Raw genomic sequence first — 17846 nt, 5'->3', positions numbered from 1 at the left:
ACAGCCTGTGCGAACATGTTTATTTCCTAGGAAAGTAGTTGTTGCATAAATGATGCACCTTAGAATTGATGGCACCTTTGTGATTAAGGAAATGCAGCGTGGGGAGCCTCCTGCAGATTAGGAGAGTAGAAGTCCTAAGACATCCTGAGGTAGGGAAACAAAACTGGCAATGCTTAGCCCACTGCTTCACAAATGAAATCTGACCCCTGTATCTTTTTTAGAAGATGTATTAACGCTTTAGGGAAGTACATGCCTACAAAATGCACTTGGAAAGCACTCCCCGTGAGTGAGCCCAGTGACCCCCCCGCCCCCGGTGGCATCTTGTCTAGGTTGGCAGCCCTTCAAAGGTGTGAGTTCTGTTGAACCACAACTTGTTCAGCTGTGTGACCTAAGGCAAGTTGCTTAATCATTCTGAGCCTCCATCTTCCCGTCTGTAAACTGGGAGAATTACAGCTCCTAGCTTCTGAGGTAGATGAAGGAAGATCATATGAGTAGAGCACATAGAACAAATCCTGACAAAGCAAATGCCAGCTGCTCTCATTTTGTCCTTACTGTCATTTCGAAATCCGGCCAATAGTCAATGGTGCACAGGATTAACTGGAGGAGGACACTGGATGATGGAAGGAGATTATGACTGTTGGCTGGAGCAGAAGCACTTGCAGAAGAGTCCTCGGCCTGTCGGGGCCCTCACGAAACAGGCCAGGCCCACCAGAGGGAGATGCGCTACTTGGGCGTGAGCGCATTTGTTATTCCTCGAATCATCTCCTGGGCTTGGCCAGGAGATCTGCTGGTCCATAATCTGCTCGGCCAAGTGCTGAGTGAGTGAGTTCTTTGTGATGTAACTCAATAAGAGCGAGGATGTGAGCGGAATTATCCTGCATCCTGAACTTGGAGGGTTGAGAACACCCTGTCAGAACCACATTTGTCCCTAGCTGCTCCCCCTGGACCCTGAAATGTGTGTGCCAGACCAGGAGGAAATGGTCCAGGCCAGTGTTTCGGTTTATTTTTGGTCATTCTTATGAGGGCAAATATTTAAAATTGTATTTTAAATATTCTCTGGCTTCTTGAAGAATGTTTTCTTGGCTGTTGCCCTAGCCCTGATCAAAAGTCTCAGTGGAAAAGAAAAATAAGCACAGAAAAAGAGAAACAGAATGAAGATTCAGCCTGTGGGTCTCTGTGTGAGTGTTTTGCATAAAAAGGAAGGTGATAGGGGAGGGTTCTGAAGACATTTTACCCCCGGAGCTTCTGGGCTCCTAAAGGCCATGAGCTTCTCCTCACTGATGGCACCAACTCCCCTGGGCCCACACAAGCAGGAACTCTGTTCATTTCTCCAGCTGAGGGGCGGGCGGTGGGCAGGAGGGGGCGCTGATGTGGCAGGGGAGGTTTGGGGGCGTGAGATACCCTCACAGCTGAAGAGATGAGGAGCAGAGCGGGGAGACTCTGTTTTAGGCACCCAACAAGGACAACTCGGTTCCTCTTCAGACTGAGCGTGGCTGGTTACTAATGCACCCAAAGTCACGCAGGCGGTGAGAGGTGGGTCTGGAACAGAAACCCTGCTCTGTCTGATGCTCAACGCCATGCCTCTCCTTCTCCACCATGTCATCTCCTGAAATCAAAATCTCAAACTTGAAAGTGTCATTCTGTACTCTGCCTTATCTGAGCGTGGGTTCCTAACCTACACAAATCCATCCAGAGACTTGCCTAGAACCGGCCTTCAGGATCTTCAGACCCTAAAGTTTTGCCCTTGGGGCTAAATCCTTGGGTCTGGACATGCTCATGAACCCTCCTGACCCATTGATCTTAGCAAACCAAAAAGCCTGAGCTACTTCTCCGTCCCCAGCTCTGCTCTCAGCTCCGGTAACTCAGGCACAGAAGAGCCCCCCTCCCCCCCCCTCAGTGAGCCAGCTCAGCAAGGGCTGGGGTGTACAGGACTTTTGCATACAGACTCCAAGCCAGTCTGGGTTCAGATCCTACTTCTGCCACCAGGGCCACCGTGGGAGGTTGGGGAGTTTATACCTTGTGCAAGGGCTTCTGTCCAAGATGGCAAGGAGGGCTGGTACCCGGTGCTCCTATCGCCAAGCTGTGGAGGCTGGGCCACCACCAAGAGAACAGGACGTCCTACGTCATTTCTAGAAAGGATCCATGTGAGCTAGCCATAGCTCCCTGCTGTTTAGAGCTAGGTTGTTTGGTTGAGTTTATACCTTCATTGTGCCTCAATGTCTTCACCCGAAAATGGAAAAAAAAATATTTCTCCAATATATGAGGGTTTGAGGGATGAACACCCAGAAAGCATTTAGAGCAGAGCCTAAAGCACAGTAAGTGCTCAAAGCATGTAATAAGTATCTATATTAGTCATAGTATCTGACCAGCATTTTTAAAGGACAATTTTGCTGATGGCCAAATTTGAATTCACAGTATTATGCAATTTTACATCTTTTTCGTTCTAAGCCCCAGGGTCACCGCCAGAAACCCAGAAAAGCCCTCAGAGGATCCCTGAGCCCCCACCAGCCACCCTGCCTCATCAGCCTGCCTCACGCGGCTCCCCTGGGTCCTTCACACAGGGCATTGCGACACAACGCAGGCACACCGTGTGTCCTTCCTGCACCCTGAAATGGAAAAGGAAAGCTGGCATATTTTTTTTAGCTCATCTTCCATTTTGGACCAATTAAAAGAAAGGCATTTTAATAGGCCCTGTGGAAAGGGAACTGAAGTTGTTCCCCAGGCTGAGCACTGAGCCCAGAGGTCAGGGCAGGGTTAATAAGGATGCTATAAATGCAAACAGTGGCCCACATCTCTATGGGCAAAGTGCTCTGGTTTGGGAGGAAGGGAGAAAATTAGATTATAATGGGAAAATATACATTCGAATCAAGATAAAAAAGGAAGAACTCAGTGGAGTCTAGATGAATCTGAGTGAATATGTCAGAAAGATATTGAGGTTGACTCAGCACAGCTGCCCATGGAAGCCTGGCAGGGCCATGAAATAGGAGAACGCGCCCAAGGAGAGGCGAGTTCAATCCCGTTAGGACTTAGCTTTGTTCCCAATGCCCTATCAGTGGGCTTTTAGCTCTGTTTTCCTGGGATGACAGGTAAATGTGTCTGGTCGCTCACCCAACAAGCATTGGTTAAGCATCTTCCCTGTCCCAGACCCCAACAGGCACCAGCCATTCAGAGGGGAGCTAAGCCGGCTCTGGACGGTCCTAAAGGAGCACACAGACACCTGACGTGGCCAGTAAGAAGATGATGCTAATTTACTGTGGCTTTCCACGTGGTGCTGGAGCCCGTGGCCGCCTTTGCTTACTATTTCTCACAGCATGGCCCTCTATCCCTGCCAGGAGGCAAATGTGATTATGATGCCTATTCCACAGATGAGGAAGCTGAGAGTCTAAGAGCTGAAGGAACTGCCACATGACCATTATGTGGCAGAGCCAAGGTTAGAACTCTGGGGGCTTGTGGGGCACCTGGATGGCTCAGTCGGGTAAGCGTCTGACTTCAGCTCAGCTCATGATCTCACTGTTCGTGGGTTTAAGCCCCACGTTGGACTCTGTGCTGACAGCCCAGAGCCTGGAGCCTGCTTCAGATTCTGTCTCCCTCTCTGCCCCTCCCCCAGTTGCAGTCTGCCTCTCTCTCGAAAAAAATAAACATTTTAAAAAAGAAAAAAGAAAGAACTCAGGGGCTTGTGAGTTTGAAGACCAAGTTCTCATCCACCTTGCAGATCTTGTTGTAATAGAGGACAACAGAGGAGTGTGTGTGTGCACGTGCATGTGTGTGTGTGAGGGGGGTGGGGCATAGGTGAGCTTCTACCTAAGATAATCCTTCCTGGAAGACTTCCTGGAGGAGGCGATGTTCAGTCAAGTCCTAAAGAGAAGGTCTTAAGTGACAGGCTGAGGAATTTGGATTTTATCAAGTGTTTTTGAGCAGAGATGAAGCATAACCAGATCCTCAACAAACTAATATTTGGTAAGAAAGCACAATATGCCAGATAATCTATTGGCACAGAGACCATTACAAAGATGTAAAATAAGCTGTAGTCCCTGTCCGCTCCTAGCTCCGGTCTAGTTGGAGCAATGAAACACACAACTACCAAAAAATAATTAGTGTTGGGGCACCTGGGTGGCTCAGTCAGCTAAGCATCTGACTCAGGCTCAGGACGTGATCTCACAGTTCATGAGTTCGAGCCCCACATCAGACTCTGTGCCGACAGCTCAGAGCCTGGAGCCTGCTTCGGATTCTGTGTCTCCCTCTCTCTCTCTCTGCCCCTCCCCCACTTGCACTCTGTCTCTCTCTCTCTCTCTCTCTCTCAAAAATAAACATTAAAAAAATAAAAATATTAGTGACTGTGGATAAACTCATGCCAAGTGCCAAATGGAAGGCAGGTGCTGTGGGAAGTGGGAGGAGGGAGGAGGGAGCTGACTGGGCTCCCAGGTGGTCAAGGAGATTCCTAGGGTAGGTGGAATCCCAGTAGGGTTGGAAGATTTCAAAGAGAAATGGGAAAGGCACTAGAGCTGGGCCCTAATCATACCCATTTAGGGGTCCCCATGCTTAGCAGAGAGCCTGCCTCTAGCAGGGGATGATATGTACTTGCGGAGTGAATAAATGTTGGATCCAATGAAAATAGAGGACACATGGCTGAGAGGCAAGGTGTGGCTGAGGGACTGTGGAGTATGGGGGTGGCTGGCCACTGAACCTCTAACATCCCACCAAGTGCAGTTCAGTTGACTGGGACCCCACCAACCAGACTGACATTCTTCAGTTTTCAGCTTTCCATTTTTTCCAGGACCAAACACATCCTGGGAAACATCTGCTGGAGCAGTGAGTAGACGGTGTAAGGGAGCAGCCGGAGGAAACGTGGGAAAAATCTGCTAGGAGCAGACGGAGAAAGCCTTGAGTTCCAGGCCAAAAAGCTTAGCCTTTTCCTCTGGGCAAGTGGTGGCCATTGGGATCTCTGAACATTCAAATAGCAGGAGGTAAACAGTTTGGGGGAAGATTAATGTAGGTCTCTAAGAAAAATGTACCGAGCATGGGGCGGGGGCGGGGGGGGGGGGATGCAGGAAGAAAGAAGAAAAATGTCTTTGGAGAAAGCTTCCAGAAGTGGCTCCTACCGTTGAAAATGTGCAAACTCTTTGATCTAGAAATTTGATTTCTGGACACTTGCCCAAGGAGATCACTGGACACACACAGAAAAGAACAATCTCTGGAGATCCTTGCAGTGTAGTCTAAGACAGAGAGCACTGGGACACAGCTGCCTCTGGGGGTACAGCATAGAGCAGGCCAGCTGCTCCAGCAGCCCGACTCCCCGTTTTTCCCCTCCTGCCCCTCACCTCAGGGTCTGTGCACCAGCTGTTCCCTCTGCCTGGAGTGCTTTTCCTCTGCCCAGTTATATGACTCACTCCTTCCCAGCTCTGCTTAAATGCCCCCTTCTCCGCGACACCTTCCCTGACCACCCTATGAAATTTCCTTCCTTCCCCCGTAAATACCAAACCCCTGCCGCCCCATGCCCCCCGTTTTACTTTTATCACCTGGTACCACCTGACGTACTCCACAGTCGACCTGTCTTGTGTACCTGTCTCCACTGTCCCCTAACCACATGCGCACTGGCACACGAACCGCACACAGGCAGGGATCGTTGTCCGTTCCGCACGCTGTCGGATCCCCAGGGCTAGGGCAGCACCTGGCACACAGGGAGCCCCCAGTGAAGATTTGTCGAAAGAGTGCGTGAATGAATGAATGAATGAATGACGGGTAGGTGGATCTCTAAGTGTGTGGCTCACGCGTGACCTCAGCTTGAGCACTAGGGAACAGGCCAGGGGGGTGCCTTGCTGCTGCAGGCCCCTCAGGGTCTCGGCAGATGGATGCTGGCCTGAGCTCCTCGGTGCCCTACCGACAGGTGTCCAAAGTGCAGTGGACACTCTCAAATTAATTACGCCTGGCCTTGGCCCTCGGTGGGCTCATTTCCTATCATAATGAAACCCTTCTCAGCATAGCCGCACTCGATTAAAAGGTCACAGCACTTACACGGCAGCTGTGTTGTACCGGGAAGGACTCCGGGCCGTGAGTCAGAAGACGTGGACTCACATCCCAAGTATCTACCCATTTCTCTCTCTTGGGAAAGACCCTTCGCTTCTCTGAGCCTCAGTTTCCTTGTCTGTGAGATAGGAATAGTAACAGTAGCTATGTCACAGGGTGTTGTGAAGATCAAACCATTTTTGTAGTTGATTTTTATCAATTGAAAAGCATCACAAAGATAACCCAACATTATGTGATTCTCGAATGAATGAGGCCAGGTATTCCCATGCTTCATTTATGAATGAAGGCATATTTGGCACCAGGGAAAAGGAAGGGAAGGTGGTGCACGGGCACAGAAGGAGGGGGACACCTTCTGAGTTCTTCCCAGCCCAGAATCCTAACGTAAGTGCCACGTGGCGGTACTTGGAGCTCATTTTCCTTGTCCACCGGGTCTGAGTGCAAGCAGAGATCTGAACTGTTCCAGAATTTCCTGGGGGAGTAAAACCTATTCCATGTTTGGTTTGCATTTATTTTGTTCTGTGCTTGTGCCTGGGAAATGGTGAGGAAAGAGGCAGAGGGAGGAGATTTGGCTCAGGTCCTGCACTCCATTAAAGGGAGTAATTTCTCTGGAGCTCAAGGACAGTGACAATTTGTGATTGGCAAGGGATGGGGAAGGGGCAGAGGACTGGTCTGTGCAAGAGAGTTTCCAGCCCTACTTGATGGCTTTAGGCTGCCAGAACAGAACCGTCCCGTGCAGGAGCCAGGAGCTGGCCCTGAATCTGGGAAGGGGGTGACTCCATATCATTCCGTGTCTAAGGACAGTGTTCAACTCATAACTCACATCTGATCTGCCCTCAGCCCGGGGACTCCCAGTTCTGCCTTGCCCAGTGCTTTGGACATGACGTGTATATAAAAATATAAAAATGATCTCCTGACGTGTATATAAAAATATAAAAATGATCTCTGTTTCATCATGGACTCTGCTCCCCCGTTCACTGGTCCCGCCTGCCCCTGGGACCTGCCGTCACGGCGAGGAGGAGCAAAAGCCATCAACTAACTCAGAACCCATCATCTTTCTTTCCTGTAGAGAAATCAACAAGCCCCAGCCATTTATGCATCCTGAATGTTTCCCTAATCTTGTCTAACTGTATCTGTGTCCATTCCTGAGCTAAGGTTAAAAAACAAAACAAAACAAAACAAAACAGCTGCACAAGTTGAGTATGGGGAAGAAATGACATAATGCAAAAAAACAGTCAGCATAGAAGGCAAAAATGTTCTGTCCTTGTGGTAACTTAGATTTATCAGCACTGAGTGCCTGGCATGCTACGTTAAGAAGAGCTGGGTCCATAGCTCTGTATACCCAGTCAAGAGTGCTGCCATCAGTTAGCAATGTCTGCCCCAGGCAAAGGAGGGGGAACTGACGTGTAAATGTCATATATAATAATCCCTTCTTATATCTAGCCAAATCTATTTTGAGACATGCAATCAACCTAATGACAACTTTTCTGGAAAAGGTCTATGTTAAATATTAAACGATTAAATGTCGATGTTGATTATCGTATGGATCCAGGTTTCAAACTTATAAAATGTGTGTGTGTGTGTAAGAAGGAAATCATTATTTGCTATCCTTTCTCTATCAAAACCTGCTTGAGCTCTTCAACCAAAAATCTGAAGAGTATTCTTTAGAGTATAACTAAATGTTTAAAATCTACTCAGGCTTTCCCACTCTGGCTGCTTCTTGTTTCTGTGTGTAGCAAGAAAAGAGGTAGAGAAGCAGGGCAGAGTTTCTTTGATGTACTTGGTAAGGTTTCTAATGTCTGATACATAGTAGGTACTTGGCAAATATTCATGGAATGAATTTTGAAGGATGAGCTCAGTTTCTGTGTATTTTTTAGTGACTCGTGAATATTGTCATGTAAGCTGAATTTGAATGTAATATGCCATCTCCTGTCAAATTGTTCTCCCTGTGAGCAAACATTATGGTTGTTAATTGGGATAAGCCATGTGGACATTGGTTGTTTTTCTCAGTGAGGGGATGAGCTGGACGGAAGAAAGAGGGAGGGATTTTCCTGCCAATTATTCTCACTTCTGTATTTGCTTGTTTGCTGTCTGTCTGTCCCTCGTATTTCCCCTCATATGTTCCCCATCCTTGGACCCCTAACCCAAAGCTCTGGCTCCCCAACCTCAGCTCTACTGGCATTTGGTATAGGATAATTCTTTGTCACAGAGGACTGTCCTGTGCATTTGTGTGACATTTGGGAGTATCGCCCACCTCTACTCTCTAGATACCCATAATAACCCACTATCCCAAGTCGTGACAACCAAAAATGTCCCCAGACTTTGCCGAATGACCCCCAGGGAGCAAAATTCCCAGACTGAGGACTACTGCTATGGTGCTGCGCCCCAGCCACCACCTTCCCCGGGAACATGGCTGGTTTCTTCCTTCTGAGAGATTTCAGCATTAAGGCATCTCCTGAGAGAGCCTTGTGACCACTAGGTTCAAACCAGTCTCAGAACTCACCATCCTGTCATGGTGCTTTATTTCCCTGCAGAGCACCTGTCTCTCTCTGATAATTTGTTGTGTGTTGTCTGCCTCTCTATGCTGGAATGTGAGTTCCATGAGGGGCCTTTCTATCTTGATTATCTTTCTATCCTAGGTCCTAGAAGTGCCCAACACCTAGTAGCTTCTCAATAAATGCGGTTGAATGGATGAAGGCAAGGAGGAAGTGTTCAGGGAAGGCTCTCTTTGGAGGTGATATCTCCAGGATATGAAGTTGCCAGCCAAGGGAAGTTTGAGGAAGAGCATTCCAGGAAGAGGGTACAGCCATTGCAAAGCCCGTAGGCAGGGATGGGCTTGGCATGTGAAGGTTGCTGTCAGGGGGCGAGGGGGAGATAGGAGGAGCAGGGCCAAGAGCCAAAAAGTAGCCTGACTGGGAAGTCTGGAAGGCCAAGCTGAGGAGTGCAGACCCTATTCTAAGAGTGACAGAAAGCCCTTTGGAGACCCCCTAGATGCCTACAAATTCTGCTCCTGGCCTCCGGTCTCTTTCTTCTCTCTCCCTGGTCTCCAGCGTCACCATGGGCAGGTGGGGAGGATTTCTAAATCTGGTCTGAACTCTTGAGTCTAAAGCAAGAGCTGATGCGGCCCCCGAGCCACATCTCGGGGTGGGAGAGGGTCCTCGCATCCAGGAGGCAAAGCTGCTCAGGCATTTCCTCTCTCAGCAAAAGCTAGCCACTTTTCGCACCGGCATGGACCTGCCCTTATGCTACACAGGAAACCACAAATCCAAGCCCTGGCAAGGAAGGCCTGGACTCTCTGCTTGCAGCTCCTCACAGAAATCAGCTTAAAGAAGTGATACGTAGGAAAGAGTATCAAAGAGACTCATTATGTGCAGTGAAACCATCTGGGAGCCCTTGGGTCAGGTTAACCCCACCCTATCAGAGCCGCTTTCCTCATTCTGGGCTGCAGTGCTATGGCTGGGCTGGTATTGAAGGTCTTGAAGAATAAAGCTGAGTTTTTGCATTTGATATGAAGAACTTTATAGTCTATTCAGTATCTCCGGCATAAGAAGACTTTGGGTAATGATAACAGCTACTTTGTTTTGTTTTTGTTTTAATTTTTTTTAATGTTTATTTATTTTTGAGAGAGAGAGAGAGAGAGAGAGAGCAGGGGAGGGGTAGAGAGAAAGAGAGATAGCACACTTTGTATTGAATATTTACCACGTTCTAGGCTCCATTCTAAGCATATCATGCATAATAGTTCACTGAATCCTCACAGCAAACCTGTAAGGACCATGCTACCACTATCCCCATTTTACAGATTAGGAAACTGAGGCCCAGAGAGGTGAATTAATTTCCCTAGATTCACTAAGGATTCTAAATCAGGTTTGGTCAAGAAGTCCACACTCTAACCCTTACATTATATTCTCTTTTTTAAACCAATGCCAGAATATGTCACATTATCTTTTAAAATGAATAAGCCATTTGCTTCAGCAATTCCACTCCTAGGAACTGAGCCTAAGGAGGTATAAGCATTCAGTGGCAGAGATGCATTATTATTTAAAATGTAGAACACAACCAGCATCTCCATGAAGAGGGGTTATTTAAATAAGTTGTGATTCCTCTGTATAAAAAGAGCTGTTCAGAATGACATTATCCATATGTACCAACATGGAAAGACATCTACACTACATTTTTAATAGAAAAGTCCAAGAAATTGCATTTTTATAAGCAGCGATTTGGTTTGAACAATGGGATTGCTAATGATTTTTAATTTCTTCTTTGGGCTGGCCTATAGTCTCTAGTTTTCCTACAATGAACATGTACTACCTTTGTAATAAGCAAGAAACCCAATAAAATTTATTGGATAAAAGAATAAACAGCTGGAAATCATTCTCTCCTGAGGAATTAGCATCTTGTCTGACGACAAGGGCTACCGTTGCTTTGCTGGAACCTTCCATCTATCTCTCAGGATCTGCTCTCAGCCAACGGGGAGACGATGCAGGTGATCAGGGGAGGAGAGGGAGCATGAGGCCAGGATGTGCATTCACTGGGCTCCCTCTCTGTGAGGTCACGTGGAGAGATGGCTACTTTCAAGGTGTCTGAGTCTATACACCCTCCTGTTTGCTGGGTTCTGGTGACCTTCCCTTCCAGGAGAGGAGAGAGAGAAAGCGAGGTTCCCCAGCTCTCCCAGTGCTGTCTCTGTACTCCACTGACAACTTTGCCACTAGTCCTTTTTTAAAAAAACTCTCCTCACATCACCAGAATTGAGTACGGCATCCGTTTCCGGTTGAGAATCTGACCGATACACTTATCCTATCTGCTTTTTCTTCTTTTCCTCGGTCCTAATCCCTAAAATAAAATGACTCTCCCGTTGACTTGCCCAAGTTGACTTTCTCTCCGCACATCTGGTCTTGCCCACAAGACATCTTCATTTGGACAACCGGGAAACTCATAACACCCATGCCCATAACAGGCCTTTGACTTTGATTCCCAAACCGAATTCTCTCTTCTTTTCCCTTTTACCACCCCCCCCATCCACTCCAAACCTCGAATCATCTTTATCTGCACCTCTTTAATTTGTCATACCCTTTCAGTGCCCAAAGCCTGTGAAGACTACCTCAGCAATGTCTTTTTCAAACAGCCCCATTCACGCCATTTCTCCAGTTCCCTCCCTCATCCAGGTCTCCTGGTGGGCTCCCTTGCCTCCAGTCTCTCCACACCTCCTCTCTTGAGTCTGTGTTATGTGTGACTTCTGGCAAAGGGTCCTTGAAACACAGTTCTGGTCCTCCCTACTCCACTCAAAAACCCAAGGCCAACTCAGCCAAACCTACACACCTCAATTTATCTCTTCCTTAAAGACCTTCAAACATACTGAAACACTGGGTCTTTACATCCCCCAAGCCTTTTCCCATGCTGGGTCTTCTGCTGGATCACCATTCCTCCACCTTTCCAAGTGTCCTCAGAAGCTATTCAACAAAGCTTATGCACACAGTCCCAACCCTGGTTTTCTTTCCCATGAGTAACCCATCCCAAAGTCCTAATTTAGTTGCACTTCTTTCTAAGAAGTGGTTATTTTCCACTTGGTATTTGGGTGAGTGTCTTGGTTAAGATGCTTGGTGAGGCTGGTGACACTTATTATTTGTCTCTGTATCCCATGGGCTCAGCCAAAGGTCTTGGTCTAAGTAGGTGCAAAGTCTCTGTGGTTACTGAACGAATGGACCTTCTTGCTCTACAATGTAAAGCCATCGTCTGAGTGAGGAAGGAGGGAGCTTACCCAAGAGGGGACTACAGAGTCAGCCTCTGGTGCCGACCTCTGCAAACCACAGCCAGTCTCCAGGAGGGTGCAGAGACTTGAGGAGGGGCTGAGGGTGCCACAGCAGATGAGGTGCTATGGGCTGTGACTTCATCAGACATGGGGAGAGCGACCAGAGAGGTGGAGGAACTCAGTCCATTGGAGAAAACAAGTAAATGGCCAAAATCCCCTCCCTGCCCAATGCCATCCACCTGCATGACCACCCCTCAACTTAGGTGCTTAGATGCAACTTAGATGCAACATTAGAAGAAAGGAAACAGACGGAGCTCTGGATTTGAATGTAATTCTGAAATAACTGAATTTACCTGAAAATGCCAAGGCTGAGTTTTGTGCTTCAAGCAGAAACAGAGCTCCAAGTTAGAATTGCACGGAGTTACAGAAGTCAGCATCTTTCATATCTGAGTTGTGGGATCTATTGTATATAAAGCCGTGTGCTTATAATGTGCCTGGTGCTCAATATTCATAATCTCACTTAACGAGGGAGACCATGTAATTTATTGTTTTAACTGAGACGATTCTGGGACTGAAGGGGGTGCTGTTACTATCGCGTTGGGATGCAGGCTTGAGAGGACCACAGCTCATGGCTATCCTACAGCTAAGCCTTTCAACATACATATGACGAAGTAACACTTGTTGCCCATTTACAGATGGAGGAAACAATGCCTAAAATGATTGAGCCATGAGTCCAGAACAGACGAGGAGCCACAACCCAAGCCCAGCTGATCGTTTGCCAAACCCCACAGGCTTCCATTTTGCACAGGACCTTATGCTGGCTCTGCCCAGTTGTCTTATCGCCACCTTCCCCACCCTCTCTCTTCTCTCTTCTCTGCCAACGAAAATATAATGAGGCCATATATGTAATTTTACATTTTCTAGTAGCCACATTAAAAAGCAAGTGAAAACAGGTGAAATCAGTTTTAATATTGTGTTTTCTTTAACTCCATATATCGATGCAATCAATAGAAAACAATTATTCATAAAATGTTGTACATTACCCCTCTCCCGCCCCGCCACATAGAGCATAGCTCAACCCAGACCAGCCACCTTTCAAGGGCTCCATAGACACATGTGGTGGGGGTCCGTGGGTGCAGCCCAGTGTGACAGGCCCTGTGAGATCCGGCCGCAGGCACACTGCCATCTAGTGGGTGTGCTCCTCTCCTGGAAAACCATCTCCAAAGAAAAACTGCAACCAGAACAACCCACCTCAGGAGTAGCTCCCCCAAAAGAATTTGAAGGGGGAGTGTCATTTCTGAGTTGGCCCCCAGGGCAGATAGGCAGCCACGGAGCAAATTCAAATCAACACGCTATCAGGGACCCTCAGCCATGGTTCATTTCTGTTTCCCAGTCACATAAGGATTTCGCAGAAAATGATACTGTTTTTCAGGATGTGTTTAAAACCATCCTTCAAAAAGGCAGACTTCCTTTTTTTCACTTTCACACCTAATTTCACTGTATGATTGTATAAAGGGCTTCTCCCTAGAAATGACATAGCTCTCTTTTAATCCACAGTAAAAACCTGGTTTCCCCCAAGTTGTCTCTTTCTCTCTCAAATGGGGTGTGGTTGCTCAAAGATTCCAGTTAATCAAGGTTTTTTCCAACGTGAATAATTGACTAAGAACCTATGAGAAGAGCTGACGTGATTCTCGCCTTCGGAAGTACCCCACAGTGGAGGGGGAGCCTTAACCATGACTTTGTGTGAAGAAAATCATGTAACTGCGTCACTCAAGAGAGGAGTACTTGGCACCAAGATGGCTTGGCAGGCAGATTAAGAAGCCAGGTGGGACGTTCACTGACGGGGCATTGACAGGGTCATCAGCACCTTGCTATCCTTGGGACAGTGCTGGGTTTCGTACAGACACAGACATGACATTCACCTTTAAGGAGACTATTAATCTTCCCAGGGGAGCCATACCAAAACAAAAAGCAAACAACCATCATAGAAAAACAGTAACAAGAAAAGACAGCATCAGGTTAGTATGCAAGGACTTAAACTGTCCTTCAATACCAGCACGGGGCAGGCTGTAAACTGGATGTAAAGCAAGCATTTGAGCATTTGAAGAGAATGAGAAGGGAACTTGGTTCTGGTCTCAGCCCTGACACTCCCTGGCCATGTGGCCATGTCTCAGCCGCACAACCTCTCTGATCCTCAGTTTTATCATCTCATACTAAGCCACAGACAATCTGGAAAATTTATACTTACGGGGTGGGGAGCCAAGGAGAAAGGAAAGATAGACACCTAGGAATTTCAATGAGTGGCTGAGGAAGAGGTTCCCAGCATTGGGAGGGCATGAGCCCAGGTGCCTGCAGGAAGGAAGGATATCAGCTGGCTCACCTAGAGAAAAGCGATGGGCTGGGATGTCCTCATTCTCTATTCCAGGGATAGTTAGCGATTATCCTATTCAGGGGCAGGAAGCTGGCTTAAATTATTAAAGAGTGTAGACTTAAAAGGATCTTTGAACTAATCCAGAATAACAAATCTCAAAGGCTATTTTACGGAATGCTGGTACCTCATGATGGTTAAATAGGTATTTAACAAAAGACACCTCTTTGCCACAGGACTTCTCAGAACCTCTAACATTCTATGATCTTCCCAGGGGGCAGACAGTACACAGTATTTCCCAGACTTATTTAACTATGGAATTTTTTTTTTTTTTAAGGGCCATCACTTGAGAAGTGATTCAGGGAACAAACTTTGAGAAACACTGCTCTAGCCCAATTCTGCCTTTTCATAGATAAGGAAACTGAGGCCCAGAAAAGGCAGGAGGGGAGTCTAAGATTCACAGAGACAGTGGCAGAGACAAGACTGGAATTTCAGTTTTTTTACCCCAATACCCAGTAAATTCTTTCCTCTTTTTTTCTATTACCAATAGAACACACTATTTGACACATGCAAAAGATCTACAGAATTATCCATGTTGCCACCACCCTCTTAAGAAATAAAACATTGTGGGGCGCCTGGGTGGCACGGTCGGTTAAGCGTCTGACTTCAGCCAGGTCACGATCTCGCGGTCCAGGAGTTCGAGCCCCGCGTCAGGCTCTGGGCTGATGGCTCGGAGCCTGGAGCCTGTTTCCGATTCTGTGTCTCCCTCTCTCTCTGCCCCTCCCCCGTTCATGCTCTGTCTCTCTCTGTCCCAAAAATAAATAAACGTTGAAAAAAAAAATTAGAAAAAAAAAAAAAAAAAGAAATAAAACATTGCCAAGGCACCCAGGGAGCTCAGTCGATTAAGGGTCCAACTCCTCATACTGGCTCAGGTCATGATCTCACGGTTCATGAGACAGAGCCCCACGTCGGGCTCCTCACGGAGCATGGAGCTTCTTGGGACTATCTCACCCTCTGCTCCTCCCCTGCTTGCACTTGCTCTCTCTCTCTCTCAAAATAAATAAATAAAAACTTTAAAAAAAATAAATAAGAGCCTGGGTGACTCAGTTGGTTAAGCGTCCGACTTCGGCTCAGGTCATGATCTCACGGTTCGTGAGTTCGAGTCCCACGTCGGGCTCTGTGCTGACGGCTCAGAGCCTGGAGCTGCTTCTGATTCTGTGTCTCCCTCTCTCTCTGCCTCTCCCACGCTCACACTGTCTCTCCTTCTTTCTCAAAAATAAACATTAAAAAAATTAAAATAAATAAAATTAAAAAGTAAATAAAGCATTGCCAAGTCAGTAAAAACCCCTTGTGTAACCACCCCCCCCCAAGACTCTCCACAAGGGAACCCCTATCCTGAATTTGGTAACATAATTCATGAAAATCTTGGTGGAATTTCAAGTAAATCCCATCGTCTTCACAGGCTCCTCTTAGCATCGTCCATGATTTATAAATTGTGATGGGTCTTAGAATTTAAAAACAAAAACAAAATATCTCACTCAGGCCAGAATAACAAAGATTAAAAGCCCACCTAATGGATTCTCAGATTACCTACCTACACCTCCCAGTGCATCCAAAATGTTATGAATCAGTGAACTTTTTTACTCTCAAATGGGCTCTTTGTATGCTTTATTAATTCTGCTAGATGTGGGGGTGCTTCTTCCTTCATTGTATGTGAGACTTTCGTGGCGCGAATTCACTGCACCTCCCCTCCCATCCACAGGCCAGATGGGGAGCCGGGTGCTGTATAAATGTTTAATTGTGGCACAGTAAAAATATTTGCTTTCAGTAGCTGGAAGCTACCAAATGGAGGTAGGGCTGTCTACTAGAGTTGCCAGACTTCATTCTAATGAGAACAGAAATAAAGGCTGATTAAATCAAATTCCCCATAGTGCAGAACCACTTAAATAAATGTTTCATATTGTTTGCATGATGCTTTTAAAATGTAACAGCTGCTTATGTAACCATTATGCTGGACATAAATCATTCATTGCCATCACCACCGTCAGAGCAGAGCCTGGCTCCTTTTCTTCTGCTGCTGACATTTTCATTACTGGGGGACTTTTTAGACAGACCATCTGGGCCCCCCTCCTCCCTACCCACGTGCTGGGTAGCAGGAGTGTGAGTAAAAGGATGTGGACTGCGAGACAGGCGTGAAGCGGACATTTACAGAGACCCTGTACTGGGTGTGTACCATTGGGTTGGCTTTCTCACGATTCATCCTCACCAAAAGAAGGCATTATTGTTCCTATTTTATAGATGTGGACACTGAGTGAGGCCTATGGCAATGAAGTAACCTGCTCAAGGTCCCACAGTAAGTAATAGGGCCTGTATTTGAACCCAGGTATGCCCGGGCCTTGACACAGTGTGTCTGAGAACAAAGGGCGCGTCACCCCACCCACCAGACTCCACACACCTTATGCCTTTTGGCAATGATGAGATTGACAAAGGCCAGAGCAGGGCTCAAAGATCTAGGGACTCCTTTGAGCTGGGGCTAGGGGGTTGGGAGCGGAACAGTTCTGATCTGAACGCCATTTCCTGAGCCAGCACCCGAGTCCAAGTTTCTGCCATCTCTCACCTGTTCACCATGCCAGCCTCTTGCCAGCCTCCCTGCCCTTGTTCTTGCCCACCTCAATCCATCATTCACCCATTTGCCTCAGTCATTTCCTTAAAATGTAAATCAGACCATGCCATTCTCCTATTTAGAAGCCTCCAATGGCTTCCCACCACTCTCAGAATAAATCCCAACCTTCCGCCATGACCCTCAAGGTCTTGAGTGAAATGACATATGTATGCTGACATTTGCTTGTTCCTCCTTACCACTCTCCTGTGTCCAGACATCCTGGCTTCTTTCTGGTCCTCAGATGCACTAAGAGCATGCATGCCTCAGGGCCTTTGCACATGCTGCACTCTTTGCTCATGCTCCAGATCTTCCCATGGCTGACTCCAACCTATGAATCAAACCTCAGTTCAAAGTCACCTCCCCAAAAAGGCCCTCAGCTGCACCCTCCATTAAAAGCTGCCCTCCCCTGGGATCTCTTCATTACATAGCTCTGTGTCATTTACTTTGAAGGGCTTATTCTTTTCTCAGTTCTTGACTTGGTTATTATATTCTGGCTCACTAGAAAGTAGGCTCCACAAGAGGTGTCTGAGCTATTCGCCTCTATTTCTCCAGCCCTAGGGTAATGTCTGAAACATAGAAGGTACCTGGTAAATATCAGTTGAATAAACGAATTAACTTGCCACATCCATTTCCCCTGCACCTACACGAGGGTAAACCTAGCCTGGCCCCCAGAAAGAGAGAATTTGAACCTGAAAACCATTTGTCACTTCCAGGCCCAAGCTTCTTGTACGTGTCCCAGCCTTGTAGGTGATGTCAGTCATGGCATAAGGCAGAGAGCTGGTGAAGGAAATCCAGGAGACCCTCTGGGGTTCCCTGTATCCACAGGAAGGAGGGTCAACCAGTGTCCCCATCTCTGCAAAGTTGAGTCTAAGGAGGAAATAGAACGGGGGGCAGGTTGCTGGTTCTGGCCAGGCTTTAGACAGCCGGTGGTGACTGCCAGAGACTCAGCCACTGTCCCTGACTTGGCTCCAACCCCAGCCTCCCTCCTACAAGTGTCCCTTGCTCTGCAATGGAGGCCAGATAGCTAACCCCAGACCTCTTGAAGCCCA

General features: G+C 47.3%; 1 protein-coding gene and 1 long non-coding RNA gene across 2 annotated transcripts in view; both read left to right on the top strand.

Moving 5' to 3' along the window:
* KCNIP1 (potassium voltage-gated channel interacting protein 1) overlaps nt 1-17846 on the top strand; it is a 345736-nt gene that overhangs the window by 46662 nt on the left and 281228 nt on the right. The window lies entirely within an intron of this gene.
* Nucleotides 5703-12729, top strand: LOC122492646. The gene is made up of 2 exons (XR_006299723.1): nt 5703-10504; nt 12463-12729. It is a non-coding gene; the product is annotated as an uncharacterized LOC122492646 (long non-coding RNA).

Source organism: Prionailurus bengalensis, chromosome A1 (assembly GCF_016509475.1).
Source record: "Prionailurus bengalensis isolate Pbe53 chromosome A1, Fcat_Pben_1.1_paternal_pri, whole genome shotgun sequence".
NCBI classification, from domain to species: Eukaryota; Metazoa; Chordata; class Mammalia; order Carnivora; family Felidae; genus Prionailurus; species Prionailurus bengalensis.
This window is presented reverse-complemented; position numbering and strand designations above follow the sequence as displayed.